This window comes from Pseudorca crassidens, chromosome 4 (assembly GCF_039906515.1).
Source record: "Pseudorca crassidens isolate mPseCra1 chromosome 4, mPseCra1.hap1, whole genome shotgun sequence".
NCBI lineage: Eukaryota > Metazoa > Chordata > Mammalia > Artiodactyla > Delphinidae > Pseudorca > Pseudorca crassidens.
The window spans coordinates 7542436-7553064 of record NC_090299.1 but is presented as its reverse complement, the minus strand read 5'-3'; the positions used below and the strand labels follow the sequence as shown (position 1 = coordinate 7553064).

At 37.9% G+C, this 10629-nt stretch overlaps 1 long non-coding RNA gene across 1 annotated transcript in view; it reads left to right on the top strand.

Annotated features, from left to right (window-relative positions):
* The first annotated feature begins 3672 nt into the window (after positions 1–3672).
* Positions 3673–10629, top strand: part of LOC137223073 (uncharacterized) — a 31825-nt gene continuing 24868 nt past the window's right edge. The window contains exon 1 of the long non-coding RNA XR_010942709.1: positions 3673–5954. This is a non-coding gene — a long non-coding RNA (uncharacterized lncRNA). The remainder of the gene's footprint in view (positions 5955–10629) is intronic.

The following is a 10629-nucleotide window of genomic DNA, read 5'->3' as shown; positions in this document are numbered from 1 at the left end:
AGAAGTCACTGGATTCGGACATTTTCAGAATATGTAGCCAGCAGTATTCACTGACAAATGGATATTGGGTGTGAGAGAAAGAGAAGAGAGCAGTGATGGCTTTGGGGTATAAACCACTAGGAAAAAGGAGTTTCCATAATTGAGATCAAGGAGACTAAAGGTTTAGCAGAATTTGGAGGGGACTTAGATTTGCATATACTAAGTCTTAGACATTCATTTGGAACGCTCAAATGAACCATTGACCATAAAAGCTGGGGACTGCAAGGGAGATGTCTGCATTGGAGAAAACAATAAGAAAATCAGCAGCAGATAGGTGACATTTAAAGCCATGAGATTAGATGAGATCACCAAGGGAGTTGACAGTGGTCCAAGGACGGAGCTGTTTCACCAGATGCTACAAAATTGCAGATTTTGGTATCTGAATTCAGAAGTTAATAGTTTTTTCTCTAGATCCATCTGATACAGATAATTCTAGGCCTATATACCTGCACCATGTTTATCATACCTAAGTGTAACTGGAAATATTTACCCATTTCCTATAATGAGGTGATGTATATGAAGTATACAACCACCAGTACCGCACAGACACTGAACAAGCACAAAGGATGTTTGCTAGTGTGCCGTCACCCTGTCTGTAACACCAACTCCTAACTTCCCTTCAAGAGCCCCACTGTCTAATATGTGAAACTCATCTTCACTTCCATAGGCAGCATTTAATTATTATTTGCCTTCCTATTTTATATAACATTATATCAAAATGTATTATAGAATTTGGTACTTTATGCAAATGTTTTAAATGTATTTTTTTCTTCTTAAAACATGAATTCAGTGCATCTTTCTAATGTCTTTGTAACACCGTGAAGCAGAGGTCTTGAAACAGAGAAGAATCTTGAACAAGAATATTGAAAAAGGATTAAAAATAATCATAATTATACGAACCAAATAAGTTATGACTGTTGGCAATTATCCTAATCCTATCTGACCTCATAATGCACTATATACCAAATAAAGCTTTAAAACTTTTAAAGTAAAAACCAACACAACTTGACAATGTTTTACTAACCTAAAATTTTAAGTACAATAAAAAGAGAAAACTATACAATTGATTGTTTTAACACCAGGATACCCTGCTGCATGTGAGCTCCTCAGAGACCATATTTCATTCACTTATAGCATAACTAGGTAGCATAATTCATGTGACACAGGAAGCATTTGATTCAGGAAATATTTTGAGAATCTATTTTGTGACAGGTATTGTCCAAAGATAGGGTAAGAGAAATAAACTGGCAGATTAGTATCCTGCTGTTTACAGTTTACATTCTAGTGGAAGATATAAGGAATAAACACATATCTAAGCCTAAGTTATAGTTTCAGGTCAATGATAAACGACATATATAAAATTAAAGCAAGGTGTGGGAATAAAGAGTGAGGGGAAGAGGGAGGTTAGATAGCTGGGGAGAAGATGTCACCTTTCTGAGATGATGACAAAGGGTGAGAGACAAGATTACCATAAAGAAACCAGCCAAATAGAGATCTCAGAAAAGATATTCCTGATGGAAAAATTAATAATTGTAAAGGTGTGTGGACAGAAATGACCTAGTGGGTTCAAGGGCAGCAAGGCCAGAGGGGCTGAAACAGAGTAGTAGGGAAACAAAAGGTAGGAGACAGGGCCAGAGACCTGGCAGGGATCATATCAAGTAGAGCTTTGTAAACTAGAGAATTTGAATTTTACTCTGTAATAGGAAGCCACTGGAAGGTTTTGAGCATGATAGAGATATGATTTGATTTATGTTTCCAAAAGACTACTTTGGATTCTGTGTAGAATATAGGTAATAAATCAGGCGAAATCCCAGAGACCACTTTGTTAATAGGTTTTTAAAGTAATTTGGAAAAGAGATGATGATGGTTTGGACTTGTAGCAGTGTAAGTAATTAGAAGAAGTCAAATTAGAAAGCTTATGCTTAAGCTTACAGACAGTAAACAACCAGCTGACAGATGGCTGAGCAACCAGACAGTGGTTGATGGACTGCATGTACCATCTCCAGGAATGAGGGCAAGGATAAATCCTGGGGTTTTGGTATCACCTGCTGATACAGGGAATATTGGAGGAGCAGGATTTTGAGCCAAGAAATCCATTTTGACTGTGTTAAGTTGTACACGCCAAATTCATATTTAAATGAAGATGTCTAGAAGCAGAAATATCAAATTATGAACTCCAGATATACATTTTAGGATTGTCAGTGGATAAAATGAATTCAAATCCATAGGAATGCGTGTAATCAACTCAAAAGAGAGAAGAAAGGATCTGAGAGTGAGCACATAGACTTGGGGAATTGGGGGAGGGGTCATTAATTAGGCTGAAAAGGATTCATTAAAAGAAAGAAATCCAGTAGAGATTTTTGTTTGGGAATCCACAAAGAAAAGTTTTCATGAAAGAAGGAATGGTGTATTGTATACAATGGTTCTTAACTTCAAGTATGATGTTGGTTAAAATTGATCATTGGGGTTGGCCAGTGAAGGTTTTGGTAACATCAGTAATAGTAATTTCTTAGTAGTATTAAACCACCCGGTCAAAATTAGTATTTAACTGTGTTTATAAAAGGACCGGCAAATATGAATGTGGTAATAACCAGTTATGTGAGGGCTCAGGGAATCAAAGAGGCTTTTGTTTGTTTTTAAATTGGAAGGATTTTTGTGATTTGATCATTTGTAACACATGGGAAATCAGACTATTGGTTAGATATATTGATAGATTTGTTAATGGAAAGAATAGGTCTATTTTTATTTCTCAGTGAAGGAAGAATCAGTCACCAGCACTGAGAGATGGGAGAGGTGTGAGGAGAAAGTAAATGGTATAGTCTTTTGAAAAATAATGAGTAATGTAACTATAGAAATGTGAATTTCTACAGAAACCAATCTGGGTGATTAAGGGGTAAAATCTGTAATGGAGTGACAGTGACAATTGCATTGGATCTGAGGGGTCTCCAAACAAACATGATAATAATCTTTTAAAAACTAATTTTTTAAAGCACTGATTTTTTCCAAATAAATCTGGAGAGTGAAGTAAATAATCTAGTGCAGTTTTTCCTCAAACAAATGCTCAGAATCATATTTTTGTTTGATGAAATAGGTTTTCATAAAAAGAGGTGTTACATAAGTCCGAGGTTCACTGACTTAACCAAACTGAAACAGAGTTTGGTTGATAGTTGGTTTTGTTTTGTTTTATACTTTTAAACTGTAGGACTTATCAGAGCCTTTAATAAGCCACTGGACATCGTGACTCTCCAAGAGTGTGATTTTGAATGTTGTATTTGAGGACACCCCTTTTTGGGGAAGGGAGAGAATCCCCAAAGAATCTGATTATTTTCCTTTCTCCAGTGCACAGTCACCCTGGTAAATGTCTACAGGTCTCTGGGGGTAAGCTAGGAGAATGATTAAATTATAAATTTTAGTGTAATTTTGAGAATACAGTTTAGGAAAATCTGCGCTGGTACTTCTGAATTTCAAATATTTTACCACACTCCCTTTTCGTTTTATTTCTCCTCCATGACTGCTTTACATAATAACTTCCACTCTCCTTTGTTTTGCTTAGATTAATAAAGTGTTATGAGATTTATTTTGTGAGATATGCCAGCTAACATCACTTTTCCTATGGTAATCAGGCACTAACCACCTGTTATTTTATGGATTGTAACATTATACTTAACTATGGAAGAAGTAGAAACAGCTTGTCTATTTTAATATGATTTGAGGTATCAAAGAATGCTTTCCTCTGAATATTGTTACGTTTTAAGTAAACACAATAAAAAAGCAAAACATCCAAAATTTCAAGTTGTTTCGAGGTGGTTCTAATGACAAGGAACTTGAGTAAAATGTGCCACATTGTGCATGGTAGCTGAAGAGAAAATGTGTGAAATTGGGAATGCTATTTTCATAATTCAGAGGCAGGCAGAGACCAAAAAAAATCTAATTTCATCATTTTGAGAGAAGGCGAAACAAAAATGCTCCTGTGCTTTCATAAGATTTTTCTCCTATTTTAGTCCATACACTGAGGTTTCTGAAAGTTCCATTTGCTAATAACTTAATTAGCAATTCAGGGTAGTTGGGTCTGCAGCCTAATGCTGTTGTTGGAGTTGACTTTGAGAATGAAGGCAGCCCAATTTGTTGAGTGATTCGCATCTCTACCAACTGGCCCGCGAAATCTAGAAGCATCACCTGGGCTTCCCCTTGTTAACTCAAAGCACATCACAAGGCTCAGATTGATGTCTAGGGCCCCTGAGCTCTCTGCTCGCTGCCCACACAGCAGCTATAATCATATTCTGAGCATGGGGAGTTTAGTTTTATCTAAGTACTCCAAATCCACCGTCTCAAAAAGGGATGCTACAGGACAGAAGTGTCTTTTATTGAAATGAGCTGAAAGCATTTACATCCACAAGAAAAGCTGTGCTTTCCCAAGGATACTCAGTCATGACTAATTGTGTCTGATGCCATGTGCATAAAGCAAATAGCATTTGGTTTGGCTTTCACAGTTCTTAAGGGAAAAAAAGGTACATTGTATACAAAGAATCAGCATGTTCCTTTTCAAGATGTATTTATTGTTTCTGGGGATGATACCTGCTTTCTTTCTATTTATGATTCTAGTTCAGTTTCCTTATATGCTTTTTTCTCTTTCATTTCCAGATTGAATTGTGATCAGAAGAGCAAATGGAATTACATTTTGCAGAATCCTCTGTTGATTCATATATAAATTTCAGAAAATGTTGAGACTGTCAGGAGATTAGCATTTCTTTCTCGAGATGTTCTTTGTTTGTTATCCTTCACACTGAGCGAGATTAATGGGCATCAAGAGATGGGGGCACATAAGGACGCATATATTAACCCAGCAGTTCTTTCCTTAGTGCAAGTGCCATAAATATTCACAATGTTGTTTGTGTTATTCTTCTTTTCAGTTCTAATTTTTATTCTCCTGCTATGTCTTTTTTTTAACCTCAGAAGTGGTATTATATAATTATCATTCTTAGTGTTGTGTGTGCCACATTTAAGTGGTTCATTTTTTCTAACAACTAAAGATTGACCATCACTTAGCTTGCATGGATCTTTTCCAAATATTCCTCAGTTGCCATAATTTGGTAAAATGAGACACCTTCTTAGAAAGCTTTTTTTTTTAAAGCAAATTAACTATGTCAGGTTTATTTCATTTTGTTTTGCTCTATGAATTAGTGTTCTATTTTCTGGCATAAAATAATTACAAAATGAGCTTAAATGAGCAGACCCATGGAAAATCTATCTGTATAACTCAGTCCAATATTTAGTCTATGAAACATTATTTTGGTTAATTTCATGATATTCCTGTGTTATTATTTTAGTCCTGGACGTGGCACCAAATATTTAGGAAACTTTTTTAGCCAAAGTTCAATTAGAGAAGCAGAATCAGTAGTAAATATATATGAAGGGGTTAGCTTTCATGATTGTAAGGGCGGCCTAGGCGAGTCCACAATCTTTAGGGTTGGCCATCAGGAAGGGAAGAGTGGACCTCTCAGGCTGAGTTAAAGATGCAGTACACAGATAGAATTTCTTCCAGGAAACTTCTGTTCTGTTCTAAGGGCTTTCAACTGATTAAATCAGGCCTACCCAGATTATCTAGGATAATCTCCTTTGCTTAAAGTCAACCACTTATAAGTGTTAACCACACCTACAAATGTCTTCACAGCAATATCTAGATTAGTTTGACTGAATAACTGGGTATCTTAGCCTAGCCAAATTAACACATAAAACTGACCATTAAAGTCCAACACATATCAGCTTGACACCCCTACACATCTCCTTGAAGTATGTTTACCCTCCAGATAAAAACAGTAACAAAGTCCTATTTTCCAGCTACCATGATACAGCTATCCTGTGCACTACCGAAAATGCAATAACCATTTCCCTGGAGGAAGATGCACAGTCAATAGGTAATTTTTACTCTTCTCTTTTGATATCCTGTATCTTAAATACTGTGATGTAAAGTTAACTATTACTAATACATCTTATGTTAGATGATAAAAAAATGAATGGGAAGGAAAAGAGAAAAAATGCTTAATATATCTCTATCTATCTATATACAAACACATTCAAGCAAAATAAGGAATAAATGATTAAAGATATTACAGTTCTCATTTCTGCAACTAGTCACAAAGTTATAGCTAATATTTATAACCACATTTCTACTATCATTCCAGTACATCAGGTGGCCATGGCTCTTTGCTTGTTGAGGTGACCTAAATGTTAATTCCTGAAGTGTCTGGGCCATTAGCAGTCTTACCTTAGTTGGGTTGATGCAATTTTCCATTAATTTAATCACGAGACTGGCAATACTAGAAAATAAGTTAGTGATCTCCTGTATTCCAGCCGTATCCTTTCTTACCTCCATTGTATAGTGGAAATTAAAATTGTGCAAACCAATCTCCTCTTGGTGGTCAGGATCAATCACTCCTGTCAGTACAGGACTCCTTTCTTTGCTTGTTGATTCAGAGATATGAGGAGACCAAAATGGACCGTAACACTCTTAACTTATAGTTCAATGGGGTCATTGTTGTGCCTCATGGTGGAAGCATTTCTCCCTTTGGGCTAAGACATCTAAACCAGCAGAGTGTAAAGTCACAGGGACAGAAAGGAAGGATTTTGCTAATGGCAGTAGTGAGTGGTGCCACTCTCATTTCCACCCCTTGATTCCTAGACATGAATACTGGCTGTGGAAAAAAAGAGCACACTGTGTGTGCTGTCATTAATTTAGAGGCTATACAGCCTCCTGGTGGAGAGTGCCACAGCCCTGCAAGGTATTACCACCTGGCTGATACTGTAACTGAATCTTCAAAAGACTGTAGCTCTATTCGGTCAAGTCAACTTATACTTGATGATGAGGGACATGGTACAACTGGTAAATTCAATGAACATGGACCCATTGCTAAACTTAATTTGCTGCTTAAGAAGTGATCATTACTTCATTGATCAGAAACAATGCTATCTGGAATACTGCAATGGTGGATAGGCATTCTGTGAGTCCACAAATAGTTTCGACAGAAGCATTTTGTGCAAGACAGGTAAATCCATATTCAGAATAAGTGTCATGCAGAACACAGTGCTGCCCCTTCCATGAGAGAAATGGTTCGATATAATCAATCTGCCAACAGGTAGCCGACTGATCACACTGGGAAATAGTGCCATATTAGGGAGTCACTGTTAGTCTGTACTGCTGGCATTAGGCACCCAGCAGTAGCGGTAGCCAGTTCCTTTTGGTGAATTGAAGTCCGTGTTGCCAAGCCCATGAATCACCTCCATCCCTGTCACCATGCCCACTCTGTTCATAAATTCCAGCAATAGCAGGAGTGGCTGAGAAAAGAGGCTAATTGGTATTTGCTGATACGTCATCCTATCCACTTGATTATTAAAATCCTCCTCTGCAGAGGTCACCTTTTGATGAACATTCACATGGGACATAAATATGTTCACAACCATTGCCCTTTCAGCAAGTCCATGCACGTTTCTCTTCCCAGCACCTTCCTGTCACCAATTTTGCTATTACTTTCCTTCCTAGTCTTTGACTAGTCAGCCAGATCTTTGGCCACAGCCCACAAATCAATATATACTCCTACCTCTGGCACTTGTTCCTTCCAAGCAAAACGCACAGCAAGGTGCACTGCTTCAAGCTCTGTCAACTGGGAAGATTTCCCTTCACCACTGTCCTTCAGCAATGCCTCAGGAAGGGCTTGGAGCACTGCAGCTGCCTGCATGCCATGCAGGACCCTCTGTAAAACATTCCTGAGTTTTCTCTTGCTCAGTCGACTAATTATGGGAAACTACCCAGGCCATAGGTGTGGGCTGAGAAAGAGAAGCTAATGAGGCAGGAGTGGGGACTATGCATTGCACAGCCCCCTCGTGTAACTTGCTTGTGTCTTCAGGACTTGCTCTAGTTCAATATCATAGATATCACTTTTATTTGAAACCAGAGTGCTGCCCAGAATGCCCAACTTCATGGCTTGGTGGGTCAGAAAATACTCAGTTCCTGATGGGCAGCTCAGGTTGCGTTGTAACTTGGTGGCAAAAGCTTAAGCATTCAGTCTCTACTAAGGCCCAGGAGCAGGTCAAGAGGTGATTCTCAAAAGGAGAGTCATTATCTGCAGAGGATGACAGCACTTTTCTCCAAAATCCTGAGTATTCTCTGGGATTCAGCTGTAAAGGCCTGTCAAAGCCTCCATGCAGCATCTCAATCTGCCACTCACACACACCCTTGCATCTGCCCCAAGTGGCCCATCCATGGAAGCTTGCCCCAGTCACAGAGCCTTCCTTTCTTCTGGACTCTAAAGCAGCAGCTGTTCAGGCCACTCGGTAATGGACTGGACTAGCATACTTAAAGCAGGAATATGTTGCCTCCAAAAGCCAAAGAAGCACACTAAGCACTGACTCTCTTTTTTGGTTGGGCCAAATGCGACAACTTATCTTTTACCTTAGAAGGGACATCTAACACGCTCATGCCACTGAATTTCTAGAAATTTAACTAAGGTAGAAGGCCCCTGTGTTTATTTCCCACCTGTTACATGCCAAGTGATTTATTGGAGGGAACTGGTTTATGTAGCTGTGGAGGCATGTCCAAAATCCACAGAGCAGGCCATCAGGAAAGGCAAGATGAAATTCTCAGGATGCGTTGAGGCCACTGTTCTGTTCTTAAGGCCTTTCAATTGGTTGGATAAGAGCCATTCATAGTATCTAGGATAATCTCCTTTACTTACAGTCAACTGATTATGACCTTGAATAACATCTAGATAATATCTTCACAACGGCACATAGATTAGTGTTTGATTGAACAATGGGAGACTCTAGCCTATCCAAGTTGACACACTCAGCTGAGAGTCACTGCAACCTTTGCGCAATAACTTAGGTATCTCTGGAGATTTTTCCTAATTTATAAAATATGGTACTGTGTATATGGTCTTTAAACCTTTCCTAGCTCTGTGTCACTTCAGAACTTCCACATGGCACTCCACTAGGTTAGAAGTCATACAAAAGAGCAAATGTAATCACCAACTATTTGAGGTAACCTCTATAAATCCAGTTTACCCTAAATTTTCATCCCTATTTTTTCAGGTTGAATTTAACTCCCATCCTGGTCTCACCATATTTACATTTTATTATTTATAAAATGTTTATTTTGATGCACCAATGAATATGTATTACATCAAGACACTATATGGAGGAGAAAGAATTTAAGCTTGTCAAGTGTAATGGCATGGAATTCTAGACAGTTTTCAGGTAGAAAAAACATACTAGAAAACTGGGTTACTGGAAGTAGGAGGAAAAAGCAGAGTTCTAGTAAAAATTATAGTCAAAAATGAAAGAAAATTATAAAAGGAAAGAAAACACATGGTTTTTTGTTTTGCGGTACACGGGCCTCTCACTGTTGTGGCCTTTCCCGTTGCGGAGCATAGGCTCCGGACGCGCAGGCTCAGCGGCCATGGCTCACAGGCCCAGCCGCTCCGCAGCATGTGGGACCTTCCCGAACCGGGGCACGAACCTGCGTCCCCTGCATCGGCAATTGGACTCCCAACCACTGCGCCACCAGGGAAGCCCACACATGTTTTACCTTCTTCACAATTTTGATTTTGATGGGAGCTTCTTTATAAGTGTGTGGGAATTTTGCTATAATTACTGGATCTTTTGCACATAACTGGACATGAAATATAGAAGTGAAAGGCATTGCTGTTAACCCACAGGTTAGCTGTGTCCTATGCTAGTAGTGTGAGATTCAGTATGTCAAATTAATATGGAGTCTTAAACCAGAGACTTTTCTCCAGATTATGTTTCTTAGTCACCTGTGGTATGAATATAAAAGATTTCTTCTCAGCACTTTTTTTTGGACACAGGAAGAAAATGGGAAGAAATGGGACTCTCAGTTGAAGTCAGTGTACCTTAATCTAACCCAAAACCTAAAGGGCTAAACATTCCCATTAGCCAATAGTAAATCTTTTTGATGTCACCTAAAATAGCTGTGTATTTTTGGAAAATAAGAGTGTAGAAAAGAGTTTCCTTTGAGTTTTATGTCAAAGGGAGATTTGCTCTGTTAAGCTCATTTAATGCAAAAGCTATTCCTAACTTTTGTAATAATTTTCCCCCTCTATAATATGGTACAACATGCAATTCTCTACATTTTGTTACAGGAACTGACTCTCAGAAATACAAATTTAGATTTGAGTTCAAACCATACAGGAAAGGGATTTATATACAAGACAGAGCTGTGAAAGAATTAAAAATAGATCATTGACACCCAATATCAAAGCAAGGATATGACTTTTAAAATGTAGGAAACAATATTTCTTCCAATGTTTGTAGTAATCACATGATCTATATAGGATTTAAAATATGGTATAAAGATTTGCTATTTAAATTCGGAATTTAAATTTATTCTTATTTTGAAGTGATGAAAAATACTAAAGAACATCCTGTACCATTTTATTACCGTAATAGTTATGACCTAAGCAAATGAAGCAAAGGAATTTTAGAAAAAATTCTCTTTGTGTATCTTACTCCTAAAGATTCTTTAAAACAATAGTTTTCAAACACGGTCATTCTTTTTCTCCAAAGAACATTTGGAAA